This window comes from Phalangium opilio, unplaced genomic scaffold, assembly GCF_054372755.1.
Source record: "Phalangium opilio isolate 3A_F unplaced genomic scaffold, DU_Popi_V2 ptg000088l_1, whole genome shotgun sequence".
NCBI classification, from domain to species: Eukaryota; Metazoa; Arthropoda; class Arachnida; order Opiliones; family Phalangiidae; genus Phalangium; species Phalangium opilio.
Genome location: NW_028324193.1, coordinates 465356 through 477556, shown reverse-complemented (window position 1 = coordinate 477556; position 12201 = coordinate 465356). Strand labels below are relative to the sequence as shown.

Genomic DNA, 12201 nt, shown 5'->3' with positions numbered 1-12201 from the left:
GACAGACCCGAGTTCTTTCAGCTGTAATTTAGTAACTATTTAAATGCAACTAACTACAGGGTAGTCCTATGAGTTGAGCACATTTTACTTACGCACATTGTCCGTTGGTCTAGGGGTATGATACTCGCTTTGACTGCGAGTGGTCCCGGGTTCAAATCCCGGACAGACCCGAGTTCTTTCAGAAGTAACTTAGTAACTATTTAAATTCAACTAACTACAGGGTAGACTATGAGTTGGGCATATTTTTCTTAAACACACGGTCCGTTGGTCTAGGGGTATGATACTCGCTTAGGGTGCGAGTGGTCCCGGGTTCAAATCCCGGACGGACCCGAATTCTTCCAGAAGTAATTTAGCAACTATTTAATTGCAACTAACTACAGGGTAGACCTATGAGTTGGGCATATTTTACTCGAACACACGGTCCGTTGGTCTAGGGGTATGATACTCGCTTAGGGTGCGAGTGGTCCTGGGTTCAAATCCCGGAGGAACCCGAGCTTTTGCAGAAGTAGTTTTGGGACTGTATAATTGCAACTAATTACAGGGTAGTCCTATGAGTTGAGCATATTTTACTTACGCACATTGTCCGTTGGTCTAGCGGTATGATACTCGCTTTGACTGCGAGTGGTCCCGGGTTCAAATCGCGGACAGACCCGAGTTCTTTCAGAAGTAATTTCGTAACTATTTAAATTCAACGAACTACAGGGTAGACCTATGAGTTGGGCATATTTTACTCGAACACACGGTCCGTTGGTTTAGGGGTATGATACTCGCTTAGGGTGCGAGTGGTCCCGGGTTCAAATCCCGGACGGACCCGAGTTTATGCAGAAGTAGTTTTGGGACTATATAATTGCAACTAATTACAGGGTAGCCCTATGAGTTGAGCATGTTGTACTTACGCAGATTGTCCGTTGGTCTAGGGGTATGATACTCGCTTTGGCTGCGAGTGGTCCCGGACAGACCCGAGTTCTTTCAGAAGTAATTTAGTAACTATTTAAATGCAACTAACTACAGGGTAGACCTATGAGTTGGGCATATTTTTCTTGAACACACGGTCCGTTGGTCTAGGGGTATGATACTCGCTTAGGGTGCGAGTGGTCCCGGGTTCAAATCCCGGACGGACCCGAGTTTTTGCAGAAGTAATTTAGTGACTATTTAAATGCAACTATTTAATTTGTACCCCTATGAATTGATAATATTTCTACATGGTGCGCTAGTCTAGGGGTATGATACTCGCTTTGGGTGCGAGTGTTCTAGGTTTCAAATCCCGGACGTACTCGAGTTTTTGCAAAAGTAGTTTTGTGACTATTTAACTGCAACTAATTACAGGGTAGTCCTATTAGTTGAGCATATTTTAGTTACGCATATTGTCCGTTGGTCTAGGGGTATGATACTCGCTTTGGCTGCGAGTGGTCCCGGGTTCAAATCCTGGACAGACCCGAGTTCTTTCAGCTGTAATTTAGTAACTATTTAAATGCAACTAACTACAGGGTAGTCCTATGAGTTGAGCACATTTTACTTACGAACATTGTCCGTTGGTCTAGGGGTATGATACTCGCTTTGACTGCGAGTGGTCCCTGGTTCAAATCCCGGACAGACCCGAGTTCTTTCAGAAGTAACTTAGTAACTATTTAAATTCAACTAACTACAGGGTAGACTATGAGTTGGGCATATTTTTCTTAAACACACGGTCCGTTGGTCTAGGGGTATGATACTCGCTTAGGGTGCGAGTGGTCCCGGGTTCAAATCCCGGACGGACCCGAATTCTTCCAGAAGTAATTTAGCAACTATTTAATTGCAACTAACTACAGGGTAGACCTATGAGTTGGGCATATTTTACTCGAACACACGGTCCGTTGGTCTAGGGGTATGATACTCGCTTAGGGTGCGAGTGGTCCCGGGTTCAAATCCCGGAGGAACCCGAGCTTTTGCAGAAGTAGTTTTGGGACTGTATAATTGCAACAAATTACAGGGTAGTCCTATGAGTTGAGCATATTTTACTTACGCACATTGTCCGTTGGTCTAGGGGTATGATACTCGCTTTGGCTGCGAGTGGTCCCGGGCTCAAATTCCGGACAGACCCGAGTTTTTTCAGAAGTAATTTAGTAACTATTTAAATGCAACTAACTACAGGGTAGACCTATGAGTTGGGCATATTTTTCTTGAACTCACGGTCCGTTGGTTTAGGGGTATGATACTCGCTTAGGGTGAGAGTGGTCCCGGGTTCAAATCCCGGACGGACCCGAGTTTATGCAGAAGTAGTTTTGGGACTATATAATTGCAACTAATTACAGGGTAGCCCTATGAGTTGAGCATGTTTTACTTACGCAGATTGTCCGTTGGTCTAGGGGTATGATACTCGCTTTGGCTGCGAGTGGTCCCGGGCTCAAATCCCGGACAGACCCGAGTTCTTTCAGAAGTAATTTAGTAACTATTTAAGTGCAACTAACTACAGGGTACACCTATGAGTTGGGCATATTTTTCTTGAACACACGGTCCGTTGGTCTAGGGGTATGATACTCGCTTAGGGTGCGAGTGGTCCCGGGTTCAATTCCCGGACGGACCCGAGTTTTTGCAGAAGTAATTTAGTGACTATTTAAATGCAACTAATTAATTTGTACCCCTATGAATTGATAATATTTCTACATGGTGCGCTAGTCTAGGGGTATGATACTCGCTTTGGGTGCGAGTGTTCTAGGTTTCAAATCCCGGACGTACTCGAGTTTTTGCAAAAGTAGTTTTGTGACTATTTAATTGCAACTAATTACAGGGTAGTCCTATTAGTTGAGCATATTTTAGTTACGCATATTGTCCGTTGGTCTAGGGGTATGATACTCGCTTTGGCTGCGAGTGGTCCCGGGTTCAAATCCTGGACAGACCCGGGTTCTTTCAGCTGTAATTTAGTAACTATTTAAATGCAACTAACTACAGGGTAGTCCTATGAGTTTAGCACATTTTACTTACGCACATTGTCCGTTGGTCTAGGGGTATGATACTCGCTTTGACTGCGAGTGGTCCCGGGTTCAAATCCCGGACAGACCCGAGTTCTTTCAGAAGTAACTTAGTAACTATTTAAATTCAACTAACTACAGGGTAGAGTATGAGTTGGGCATATTTTACTCAAACACACGGTCCGTTGGTCTAGGGGTATGATACTCGCTTAGGGTGCGAGTGGTCCCGGGTTCAAGTCCCGGAGGAACCCGAGCTTTTGCAGAAGTAGTTTTGGGACTGTATAATTGCAACTAATTACAGGGTAGTCCTATGAGTTGAGCATATTTTACTTACGCAAATTGTCCGTTGGTCTAGGGGTATGATACTCGCTTTGACTGCGAGTGGTCCCGGGTTCAAATCCCGAACAGACCCGAGTTCTTTCAGAAGTAATTTCGTAACTATTTAAATTCAACGAACTACAGGGTAGACCTATGAGTTGGGCATATTTTTCTTGAACACACGGTCCGTTGGTCTAGGGGTATGATACTCGCTTAGGGTGCGAGTGGTCCCGGGTTCAAATCCCGAACGGACCCGAGTTTTTGCAGAAGTAATTTAGTGACTATTTAAATGCAACTAATTAATTTGTACCCCTATGAATTGAGCATATTTCTACATGGTGCGCTGGTCTAGGGGTATGATACTCGCTTTGGGTGCGAGTGTTCTAGGTTTCAATTCCCGGACGTACTAGAGTTTTTGCAAAAGTAGTTTTGTGACTATTTAATTGCAACTAATTACAGGGTAGTCCTATGAGTTGAGCATATTTTACTTACGCAGATTGTCCGTTGGTCTAGGGGTATGATACTCGCTTAGGGTGCGAGTGGTCCCGGGTTCAAATCCCGGACGGACCCGAGTATATGCAGAAGTAGTTTTGGGACTATATAATTGCAACTAATTACAGGGTAGCCCTATAAGTTGAGCATGTTTTACTTACGCAGATTGTCCGTTGGTCTAGGGGTATGATACTCGCTTTGGCTGCGAGTGGTCCCGGGCTCAAATCCCGGACAGACCCGAGTTCTTTCAGAAGTAATTTAGTAACTATTTAAATGCAACTAACTACAGGGTAGACCTATGAGTTGGGCATATTTTTCTTGAACACACGGTCCGTTGGTCTAGGGGTATGATACTCGCTTAGGGTGCGAGTGGTCCCGGGTTCAAATCCCTGAGGAACCCGAGTTTTTGCAGAAGTAGTTTTGGGACTGTATAATTGCAACTAATTACAGGGTAGCACTATTAGTTGAGCATATTTTAGTTACGCATATTGTCCGTTGGTCTAGGGGTATGATACTCGCTTTGGCTGCGAGTGGTCCCGGGTTCAAATCCTGGACAGACCCGAGTTCTTTCAGCTGTAATTTAGTAACTATTTAAATGCAACTAACTACAGGGTAGTCCTATGAGTTGAGCACATTTTACTTACGCACATTGTCCGTTGGTCTAGGGGTATGATACTCGCTTTGACTGCGAGTGGTCCCGGGCTCAAATCCCGGACAGACCCGAGTTCTTTCAGAAGTAACTTAGTAACTATTTAAATTCAACTAACTACAGGGTAGACTATGAGTTGGGCATATTTTTCTTAAACACACGGTCCGTTGGTCTAGGGGTATGATACTCGCTTAGGGTGCGAGTGGTCCCGGGTTCAAATCCCGGACGGACCCGAATTCTTCCAGAAGTAATTTAGCAACTATTTAATTGCAACTAATTAATTTGTACCCCTATGAATTGATAATATTTCTACATGGTGCGCTAGTCTAGGGGTATGATACTCGCTTTGGCTGCGAGTGGTCCCGGGCTCAAATCCCGGACAGACCAGAGTTCTTTCAGAAGTAATTTAGTAACTGTTGGAACTCCTCCAATAATGAAAAAAAATAACCTACTAATATGTTATCGTTTTTTAACTTGTCACATGTTTTTTAAATTGTACATATATACCAAAGTTTAACAATGGAAAAGGGCATTCGGTCCGATGGCGGTCTTATCTTAATAAAGTTGTTTTGGTTGTTACCTCTTGCGTTCTCTCTCTCTCCATGAGCCGTTACAACAGTGGTGTCAGAAGTGGGATGTCGTTTTCCGATCTTCGGGAATAGTCGCGTTACGGTTTTTCGGGTAAAGTCGCGATACTGATTCCGAAAACATGCCGAAGCAGGAAAGCGGATCCTCCGAGGCCTCCTCCTCGTCCGCTCTGGGAGACGTGTTGAACGCGTTTATGCAGCAGCAAATAGCGTCCCAGAAGCAGAACCAAAGGATCATCGACCTTCTACTCCAGACAACAGGAACCGCCGGTCCGTCAACCTCGACTCCAGCACCCACATCCACAATAGCTTGCCTTGACATTCCAATCTTCGAGCCTGATGAACACGATGGCGACAAACTGGAACAATGGCTGAAGAGATTTGACTATCTCGTGGATATTAGTGTCCCAAATCTGACCGACGTTGCCAAAGTCAAGTATCTGGTCTCGAAACTGTCTAACGAAGCCTTCAGCGAGTATTATCGGTCCTGTATGCCCAAAGAGCCAACCGACTACCCGTATGCAACGACAGTAGAGAACCTCAAGAAACTTTTCGGGAAGAAACAGACACTCTTCATAGAAAGATTCAACCTAATGCGAATCCAGCGTCAATTGGATGAAGATTATGGCCCGTATTTCAACCGCGTTAAACTACTTCTAAAGCGCTTCAATTTCTCCGATTTGACCGAAGATCAATTCGGAATTCTGGTTTCCCTATGTGGATTGTCCAGACCAGAAGACGAATCCATACGAACCAGAATCCTGCAACGGTTAAATACCGAGGCCAACATTGAACTCAAGAATGTCATTGACGAAGTCCTGACCATCGTCGCTACGAAGACTGAACAGACGGTTTTCCAAGCAAAGGCCACGCCGATCAACAGCTTCCGTCGTCGGAAGATACGGCATCCTTCTAGATCTCCCGAGAAGCGGAGAGCCAGGTCATCTCAAAGATCTTCGAAACCGCCACCATACGCCTGTTTTCGATGCGGAGAGATGCACTGGGTCAGGGAATGCACGCACGCTAAGACTGAATGCCATAAATGCTCTCGAACAGGTCACCTCGCTAGTCAATGCGAAAATCAGAAACGAGTATCCGGACACCGGAAACCAGACAGAAGCCAGATAAATACAGTCAGTCTGAATTCCATGCGACCTTCGAAACTCATAACGGGGGAATTCTTGGTTAACGACGTTCCCGTAGTTTTCTACTTGGACAGTGGAGCGGAAGGCAACATTATCAACGAGGCGACTTACGAACGAATTGGTAAGCCGAAGTTAACCCCCTGCAGCGAGCAAGGAGTGCTATTCGATGGATCAAGCACTACATTCCTTGGGAAAGCAACGGCAAAATTTAAACTGGGACCAGCAGAAATTCAACACAGCTTCTACTTGGCAAAAGACGGATCCCTAAACCTACTGGGAGTGGAAACCCTGGATTTCTTCGGTCTGCTGGATAGCTTACGACAATGCTCCCGACTCGGTACTCAAGCCATTAACCTCTGTACTGCCTCACCTGTCGCCGAATGCCTTGCGACGCTGAAGAACGAGTTTCCGGATGTCTTTGAGGACGGTTTGGGGCTGTGTACTAAAGCGAAAGCCCGCCTTACTCTCAAACCCGGAAGCACTCCAGTATACCGTAGAGCCAGGCCAGTTCCGTTTGCCGCCCGCAAAACTATCGAAATGGAGATCAAACGCCTGGAAGAGTCAAATGTCCTGAAAGCCGTCGAGCACACTGATTGGGCAGCACCAATCGTAAGCGTAAGGAAACCTAACGGCACTACCCGTCTTTGCGCAGATTTTTCCACCGGCCTGAATGAGACCATAGAACTCAATCAACACCCATTACCGCTGCCGGAAGACATATTTGCGACGCTCAACGGGGGAAAACTTTTCTCCCAATTGGATCTATCTGAAGCATACTTACAAGTAGAACTGGACGACGATTCTAAACCGCTTTGTACCATTTCCACTCATCTGGGAAACTTCCAATATCAGAGACTTCCGTTTGGGGTGAAATCCGCTCCGGGGATTTTCCAAACCATAATGGACCAAATGCTTGCTGGACTTGAATTCGCAACCGCTTACCTCGATGATATAATCATTGTCAGCCGTAACTTCGAAGATCACCAGCGACACCTCAAAGAAGTACTCTCCCGTATTAAAGACTATGGATTCCGCCTTCGCCTCGAGAAATGTAAACTATTCATGACACAAATAAAATATCTGGGATTCATTATTGATAGCGCTGGTCGACGACCCGACCCTGAGAAAATCAAGGCTATTGTCCACATGCCAGCACCAGTTGACCTGCCAACGTTACGTTCATTTTTGGGAATGGTAAACTATTACCAGGTCTTCGTTAATAATATGCGTTTCATGAGACAACCACTGGACGAATTATTGGAATCCAAACGGACTTGGTCTTGGACACCTAAATGTCAGCACGCTTTCGAGGAACTGAAGATGACGCTTCAATCAGATCTCCTTTTAACGCATTATGATCCTACACTGGACATCATTGTCGCTGCTGATGCCTCCGATTATGGACTTGGGGCGGTCTTCCAACATCGCATGCCAGATGGGTCAATTCAAGCTGTAGCTCACGTATCACGGGCATTGACCCCTGCGGAAAAGAACTATAGCCAAATCGAGAAGGAAGGTCTCGCGCTTACCTTCGCGGTCAAGAAGTTCCACAAAATGCTCTATGGGCGCCGCTTTACTCTGCTCACGGACCATAAACCGCTGTTAGCAATCTTTGGAAGCAAGAAAGGCGTACCGGTACATACTGCTAACCGTCTTCAACGCTGGGCACTCATTCTTATCGCCTATGACTTCAAGATAGAATATCGCAAGACTACCTCTTTCGGGCAGGCCGACGCCCTGTCCAGACTTATCTCGTCACATTCCTCTCCGGACGACGACATCGTACTCGCAAGTCTCCAAGTCACAGACGATGTGGAGGCCATAGTCCGACAGCTTCCAGTCACTTTCCAAGACATTCAATCCTCTGCTCAGGCGGATCCAGTCTTACAGAAGGTCGTCGGGTATATTCGGAATGGGTGGCCGACATTAAAGAATATCCGAGCGACACCTGAGGCAACCACCCTCGAACAATTCCACAGAAGGAAGGACCTGCTTACTATCGAGCAGGGTTGCGTGCTTCTACAGAATAGAGTGGTAATACCTTACCCATTACGAGCAACCGTCCTGAAACTACTTCACCGAGGACATCCTGGAACCAGTAGGATGAAATCTTTGGCTCGCGCTCACGCCTACTGGCCTTTTCTGGACGCTCAAATTGAAGACTTCGTGAAGAAATGTTCCAAATGTCGCTCTGCAGCAAAGTTCCCTGTCAAGACTCTGTTGCATTCCTGGCCGAAAGCCGTGAAGGCCTGGCAGAGGATACACATCGACTACGCCGGTCCCCATAACGGCCACCAGTATCTTATAGTCGTCGATGCCTATAGCAAGTATCCCGAGATTTTCGACATGAAAACCACCACGTCATCCGCCACCATATCCGTCCTGAACAACCTTTTCGCACGCTATGGTTATCCGGAAGTACTGGTGAGCGATAACGGAACCCAGTTTGCTTCACACGACTTCGCCTCGTTCTGTTCCCGAAAAGGGATCCAGCATATCTTCTCCCCGCCGTACCATCCACAATCCAATGGGCAGGCGGAACGTTTCGTGGACACCTTCAAGAGGGCATTAGAGAAACTCAAGGGCGAAGGAGATGTCCCGTATATGCTAGACGTCTTCCTGCTGTCCTATCGCTCAACCCCTAACTACAGTATAGACCAGAAAAGCCCTGCTGAACTCTTCTTGGGCCGAACACTTCGTACCGAGCTAGACCTTCTACATCCTCCGGCCTCTTCGTCATCAGAGCGCAATCCAACCATGGAGCGACAATTCAACCGTCATCATGGGGCTCGACGACGCACCTTCAAAGTCGGAGACCTAGTCTATGCTCGGCAACACCAGTCAAAGACGTGGTATCCAGGAAGAATTCAAACGGTCAAAGGCGTAGTTTATGATGTTCTTATGGATGATGCCACTAATAAGAAGTTCCATGCCAATCAACTTTACCACCGTCTGAACAACGATCCAAAGGGCAATCCCTACTCGGTATTCATGGACACATTCGATCTACCCATCCCAGACCGAAGAGTAGATCCCGACCGAGTTCCTGCTGGGACCACAGTGCCCGCTCCCGAACGCCATGTACGGTTCAACATACCAGACTCAGACTCCGAGGATGGGGGAGTACGGCGGTCCGGACGAGTAAAGAAGATACCCGAGCGCATCAGTATGGATCCCCGCCAGAAGTCCTACAATTTTACTTAAAAGGGGAGGTGTTGGAACTCCTCCAATAATGAAAAAAAATAACCTACTAATATGTTATCGTTTTTTAACTTGTCACATGTTTTTTAAATTGTACATATATACCAAAGTTTAACAATGGAAAAGGGCATTCGGTCCGATGGCGGTCTTATCTTAATAAAGTTGTTTTGGTTGTTACCTCTTGCGTTCTCTCTCTCTCCATGAGCCGTTACAACAGTAACTATTTAAATGCAACTAACTACAGGGTAGACCTATGAGTTGGGCATATTTTTCTTGAACACACGGTCCGTTGGTCTAGGGGTATGATACTCGCTTAGGGTGCGAGTGGTCCCGGGTTCAAATCCCTGAGGAACCCGAGTTTTTGCAGAAGTAGTTTTGGGACTGTATAATTGCAACTAATTACAGGGTAGTCCTATTAGTTGAGCATATTTTAGTTACGCATATTGTCCGTTTGTCTAGGGGTATGATACTCGCTTTGGCTGCGAGTGGTCCCGGGTTCAAATCCTGGACAGACCCGAGTTCTTTCAGCTGTAATTTAGTAACTATTTAAATGCAACTAACTACAGGGTAGTCCTATGAGTTGAGCACATCTTACTTACGCACATTGTCCGTTGGTCTAGGGGTATGATACTCGCTTTGACTGCGAGTGGTCCCGGGCTCAAATCCCGGACAGACCCGAGTTCTTTCAGAAGTAACTTAGTAACTATTTAAATTCAACTAACTACAGGGTAGACTATGAGTTGGGCATATTTTTCTTAAACACACGGTCCGTTGGTCTAGGGGTATGATACTCGCTTAGGGTGCGAGTGGTCCCGGGTTCAAATCCCGGACGGACCCGAATTCTTCCAGAAGTAATTTAGCAACTATTTAATTGCAACTAACTACAGGGTAGACCTATGAGTTGGGCATATTTTTCTTGAACACACGGTCCGTTGGTCTAGGGGTATGATACTCGCTTAGGGTGCGAGTGGTCCCGGGTTCAAATCCCGGACGGACCCGAGTTTTTGCAGAAGTAATTTAGTGACTATTTAAATGCAACTAATTAATTTGTACCCCTATGAATTGATAATATTTCTACATGGTGCGCTAGTCTAGGGGTATGATACTCGCTTTGGGTGCGAGTGTTCTAGGTTTCAAATCCCGGACGTACTCGAGTTTTTGCAAAAGTAGTTTTGTGACTATTTAATTGCAACTAATTACAGGGTAGTCCTATTAGTTGAGCATATTTTAGTTACGCATATTGTCCGTTGGTCTAGGGGTATGATACTCGCTTTGGGTGCGAGTGGTCCCGGGTTCAAATCCTGGACAGACCCGAGTTCTTTCAGCTGTAATTTAGTAATTATTTAAATTCAACTAACTACAGGGTAGACTATGAGTTGGGCATATTTTTCTTAAACACACGGTCCGTTGGTCTAGGGGTATGATACTCGCTTAGGGTGCGAGTGGTCCCGGGTTCAAATCCCTGAGGAACCCGAGTTTTTGCAGAAGTAGTTTTGGGACTGTATAATTGCAACTAATTACAGGGTAGTCCTATGAGTTGAGCATATTTTACTTACGCACATTGTCCGTTGGTCTAAGGGTATGATACTCGCTTTGACTGCGAGTGGTCTTGGGTTCAAATCCCGGACGGACCCGAGTTCTTTCAGAAGTAATTTCGTAACTATTTAAATTCAACGAACTACAGGGTAGACCTATGAGTCGGGCATATTTTTCTTGAACACACGGTCCGTTGGTCTAGGGGTATGATACTCGCTTAGGGTGCGAGTGGTCCCGGGTTCAATTCCCGAACGGACCCGAATTCTTCCAGAAGTAATTTAGCAACTATTTAATTGCAACTAACTACAGGGTAGACCTATGAGTTGGGCATATTTTTCTTGAACACACGGTCCGTTGGTCTAGGGGTATGATACTCGCTTAGGGTGCGAGTGGTCCCGGGTTCAAATCCCGGACGGACCCGAGTTTTTGCAGAAGTAATTTAGTGACTATTTAAATGCAACTAATTAATTTGTACCCCTATGAATTGATAATATTTCTACATGGTGCGCTAGTCTAGGGGTATGATACTCGCTTTGGGTGCGAGTGTTCTAGGTTTCAAATCCCGGACGTACTCGAGTTTTTGCAAAAGTAGTTTTGTGACTATTTAATTGCAACTAATTACAGGGTAGTCCTATTAGTTGAGCATATTTTAGTTACGCATATTGTCCGTTGGTCTAGGGGTATGATACTCGCTTTGGGTGCGAGTGGTCCCGGGTTCAAATCCTGGACAGACCCGAGTTCTTTCAGCTGTAATTTAGTAGCTATTTAAATTCAACTAACTACAGGGTAGACTATGAGTTGGGCATATTTTTCTTAAACACACGGTCCGTTGGTCTAGGGGTATGATACTCGCTTAGGGTGCGAGTGGTCCCGGGTTCAAATCCCTGAGGAACCCGAGTTTTTGCAGAAGTAGTTTTGGGACTGTATAATTGCAACTAATTACAGGGTAGTCCTATGAGTTGAGCATATTTTACTTACGCACATTGTCCGTTGGTCTAGGGGTATGATACTCGCTTTGACTGCGAGTGGTCCCGGGTTCAAATCCCGGACAGACCCGAGTTCTTTCAGAAGTAATTTCGTAACTATTTAAATTCAACGAACTACAGGGTAGACCTATGAGTCGGGCATATTTTTCTTGAACACACGGTCCGTTGGTCTAGGGGTATGATACTCGCTTAGGGTGCGAGTGGTCCCGGGTTCAAATCCCGAACGGACCCGAGTTTTTGCAGAAGTAATTTAGTGACTATTTAAATGCAACTAATTAATTTGTACCCCTATGAATTGAGCATATTTCTACATGGTGCGCTGGTCTAGGGGTATGATAC

At 45.8% G+C, this 12201-nt stretch overlaps 15 non-coding genes across 15 annotated transcripts; all 15 read left to right on the top strand.

Annotated features, from left to right (window-relative positions):
- The first annotated feature begins 258 nt into the window (after nucleotides 1–258).
- TRNAP-AGG (transfer RNA proline (anticodon AGG)) lies at nucleotides 259–330 on the top strand. Its single transcript has one exon. It is a non-coding gene; the product is annotated as a tRNA-Pro (tRNA).
- Nucleotides 331–741: 411 nt separating this feature from the next.
- Nucleotides 742–813, top strand: TRNAP-AGG (transfer RNA proline (anticodon AGG)). The gene has a single exon. It is a non-coding gene; the product is annotated as a tRNA-Pro (tRNA).
- A 237-nt stretch (nucleotides 814–1050) lies between these two features.
- On the top strand, nucleotides 1051–1122 carry TRNAP-AGG (transfer RNA proline (anticodon AGG)). The gene has a single exon. It is a non-coding gene; the product is annotated as a tRNA-Pro (tRNA).
- A 564-nt stretch (nucleotides 1123–1686) lies between these two features.
- TRNAP-AGG (transfer RNA proline (anticodon AGG)) lies at nucleotides 1687–1758 on the top strand. The gene has a single exon. It is a non-coding gene; the product is annotated as a tRNA-Pro (tRNA).
- An 89-nt stretch (nucleotides 1759–1847) lies between these two features.
- Nucleotides 1848–1919, top strand: TRNAP-AGG (transfer RNA proline (anticodon AGG)). Its single transcript has one exon. It is a non-coding gene; the product is annotated as a tRNA-Pro (tRNA).
- Nucleotides 1920–2491: 572 nt separating this feature from the next.
- Nucleotides 2492–2563, top strand: TRNAP-AGG (transfer RNA proline (anticodon AGG)). The gene has a single exon. It is a non-coding gene; the product is annotated as a tRNA-Pro (tRNA).
- A 564-nt stretch (nucleotides 2564–3127) lies between these two features.
- On the top strand, nucleotides 3128–3199 carry TRNAP-AGG (transfer RNA proline (anticodon AGG)). The gene has a single exon. It is a non-coding gene; the product is annotated as a tRNA-Pro (tRNA).
- A 250-nt stretch (nucleotides 3200–3449) lies between these two features.
- On the top strand, nucleotides 3450–3521 carry TRNAP-AGG (transfer RNA proline (anticodon AGG)). Its single transcript has one exon. It is a non-coding gene; the product is annotated as a tRNA-Pro (tRNA).
- Nucleotides 3522–3764: 243 nt separating this feature from the next.
- Nucleotides 3765–3836, top strand: TRNAP-AGG (transfer RNA proline (anticodon AGG)). The gene has a single exon. It is a non-coding gene; the product is annotated as a tRNA-Pro (tRNA).
- A 732-nt stretch (nucleotides 3837–4568) lies between these two features.
- Nucleotides 4569–4640, top strand: TRNAP-AGG (transfer RNA proline (anticodon AGG)). The gene has a single exon. It is a non-coding gene; the product is annotated as a tRNA-Pro (tRNA).
- Nucleotides 4641–10105: 5465 nt separating this feature from the next.
- On the top strand, nucleotides 10106–10177 carry TRNAP-AGG (transfer RNA proline (anticodon AGG)). The gene has a single exon. It is a non-coding gene; the product is annotated as a tRNA-Pro (tRNA).
- An 89-nt stretch (nucleotides 10178–10266) lies between these two features.
- On the top strand, nucleotides 10267–10338 carry TRNAP-AGG (transfer RNA proline (anticodon AGG)). Its single transcript has one exon. It is a non-coding gene; the product is annotated as a tRNA-Pro (tRNA).
- A 725-nt stretch (nucleotides 10339–11063) lies between these two features.
- TRNAP-AGG (transfer RNA proline (anticodon AGG)) lies at nucleotides 11064–11135 on the top strand. Its single transcript has one exon. It is a non-coding gene; the product is annotated as a tRNA-Pro (tRNA).
- An 89-nt stretch (nucleotides 11136–11224) lies between these two features.
- Nucleotides 11225–11296, top strand: TRNAP-AGG (transfer RNA proline (anticodon AGG)). Its single transcript has one exon. It is a non-coding gene; the product is annotated as a tRNA-Pro (tRNA).
- Nucleotides 11297–12021: 725 nt separating this feature from the next.
- On the top strand, nucleotides 12022–12093 carry TRNAP-AGG (transfer RNA proline (anticodon AGG)). The gene has a single exon. It is a non-coding gene; the product is annotated as a tRNA-Pro (tRNA).
- The last annotated feature ends 108 nt before the right edge of the window (nucleotides 12094–12201 follow it).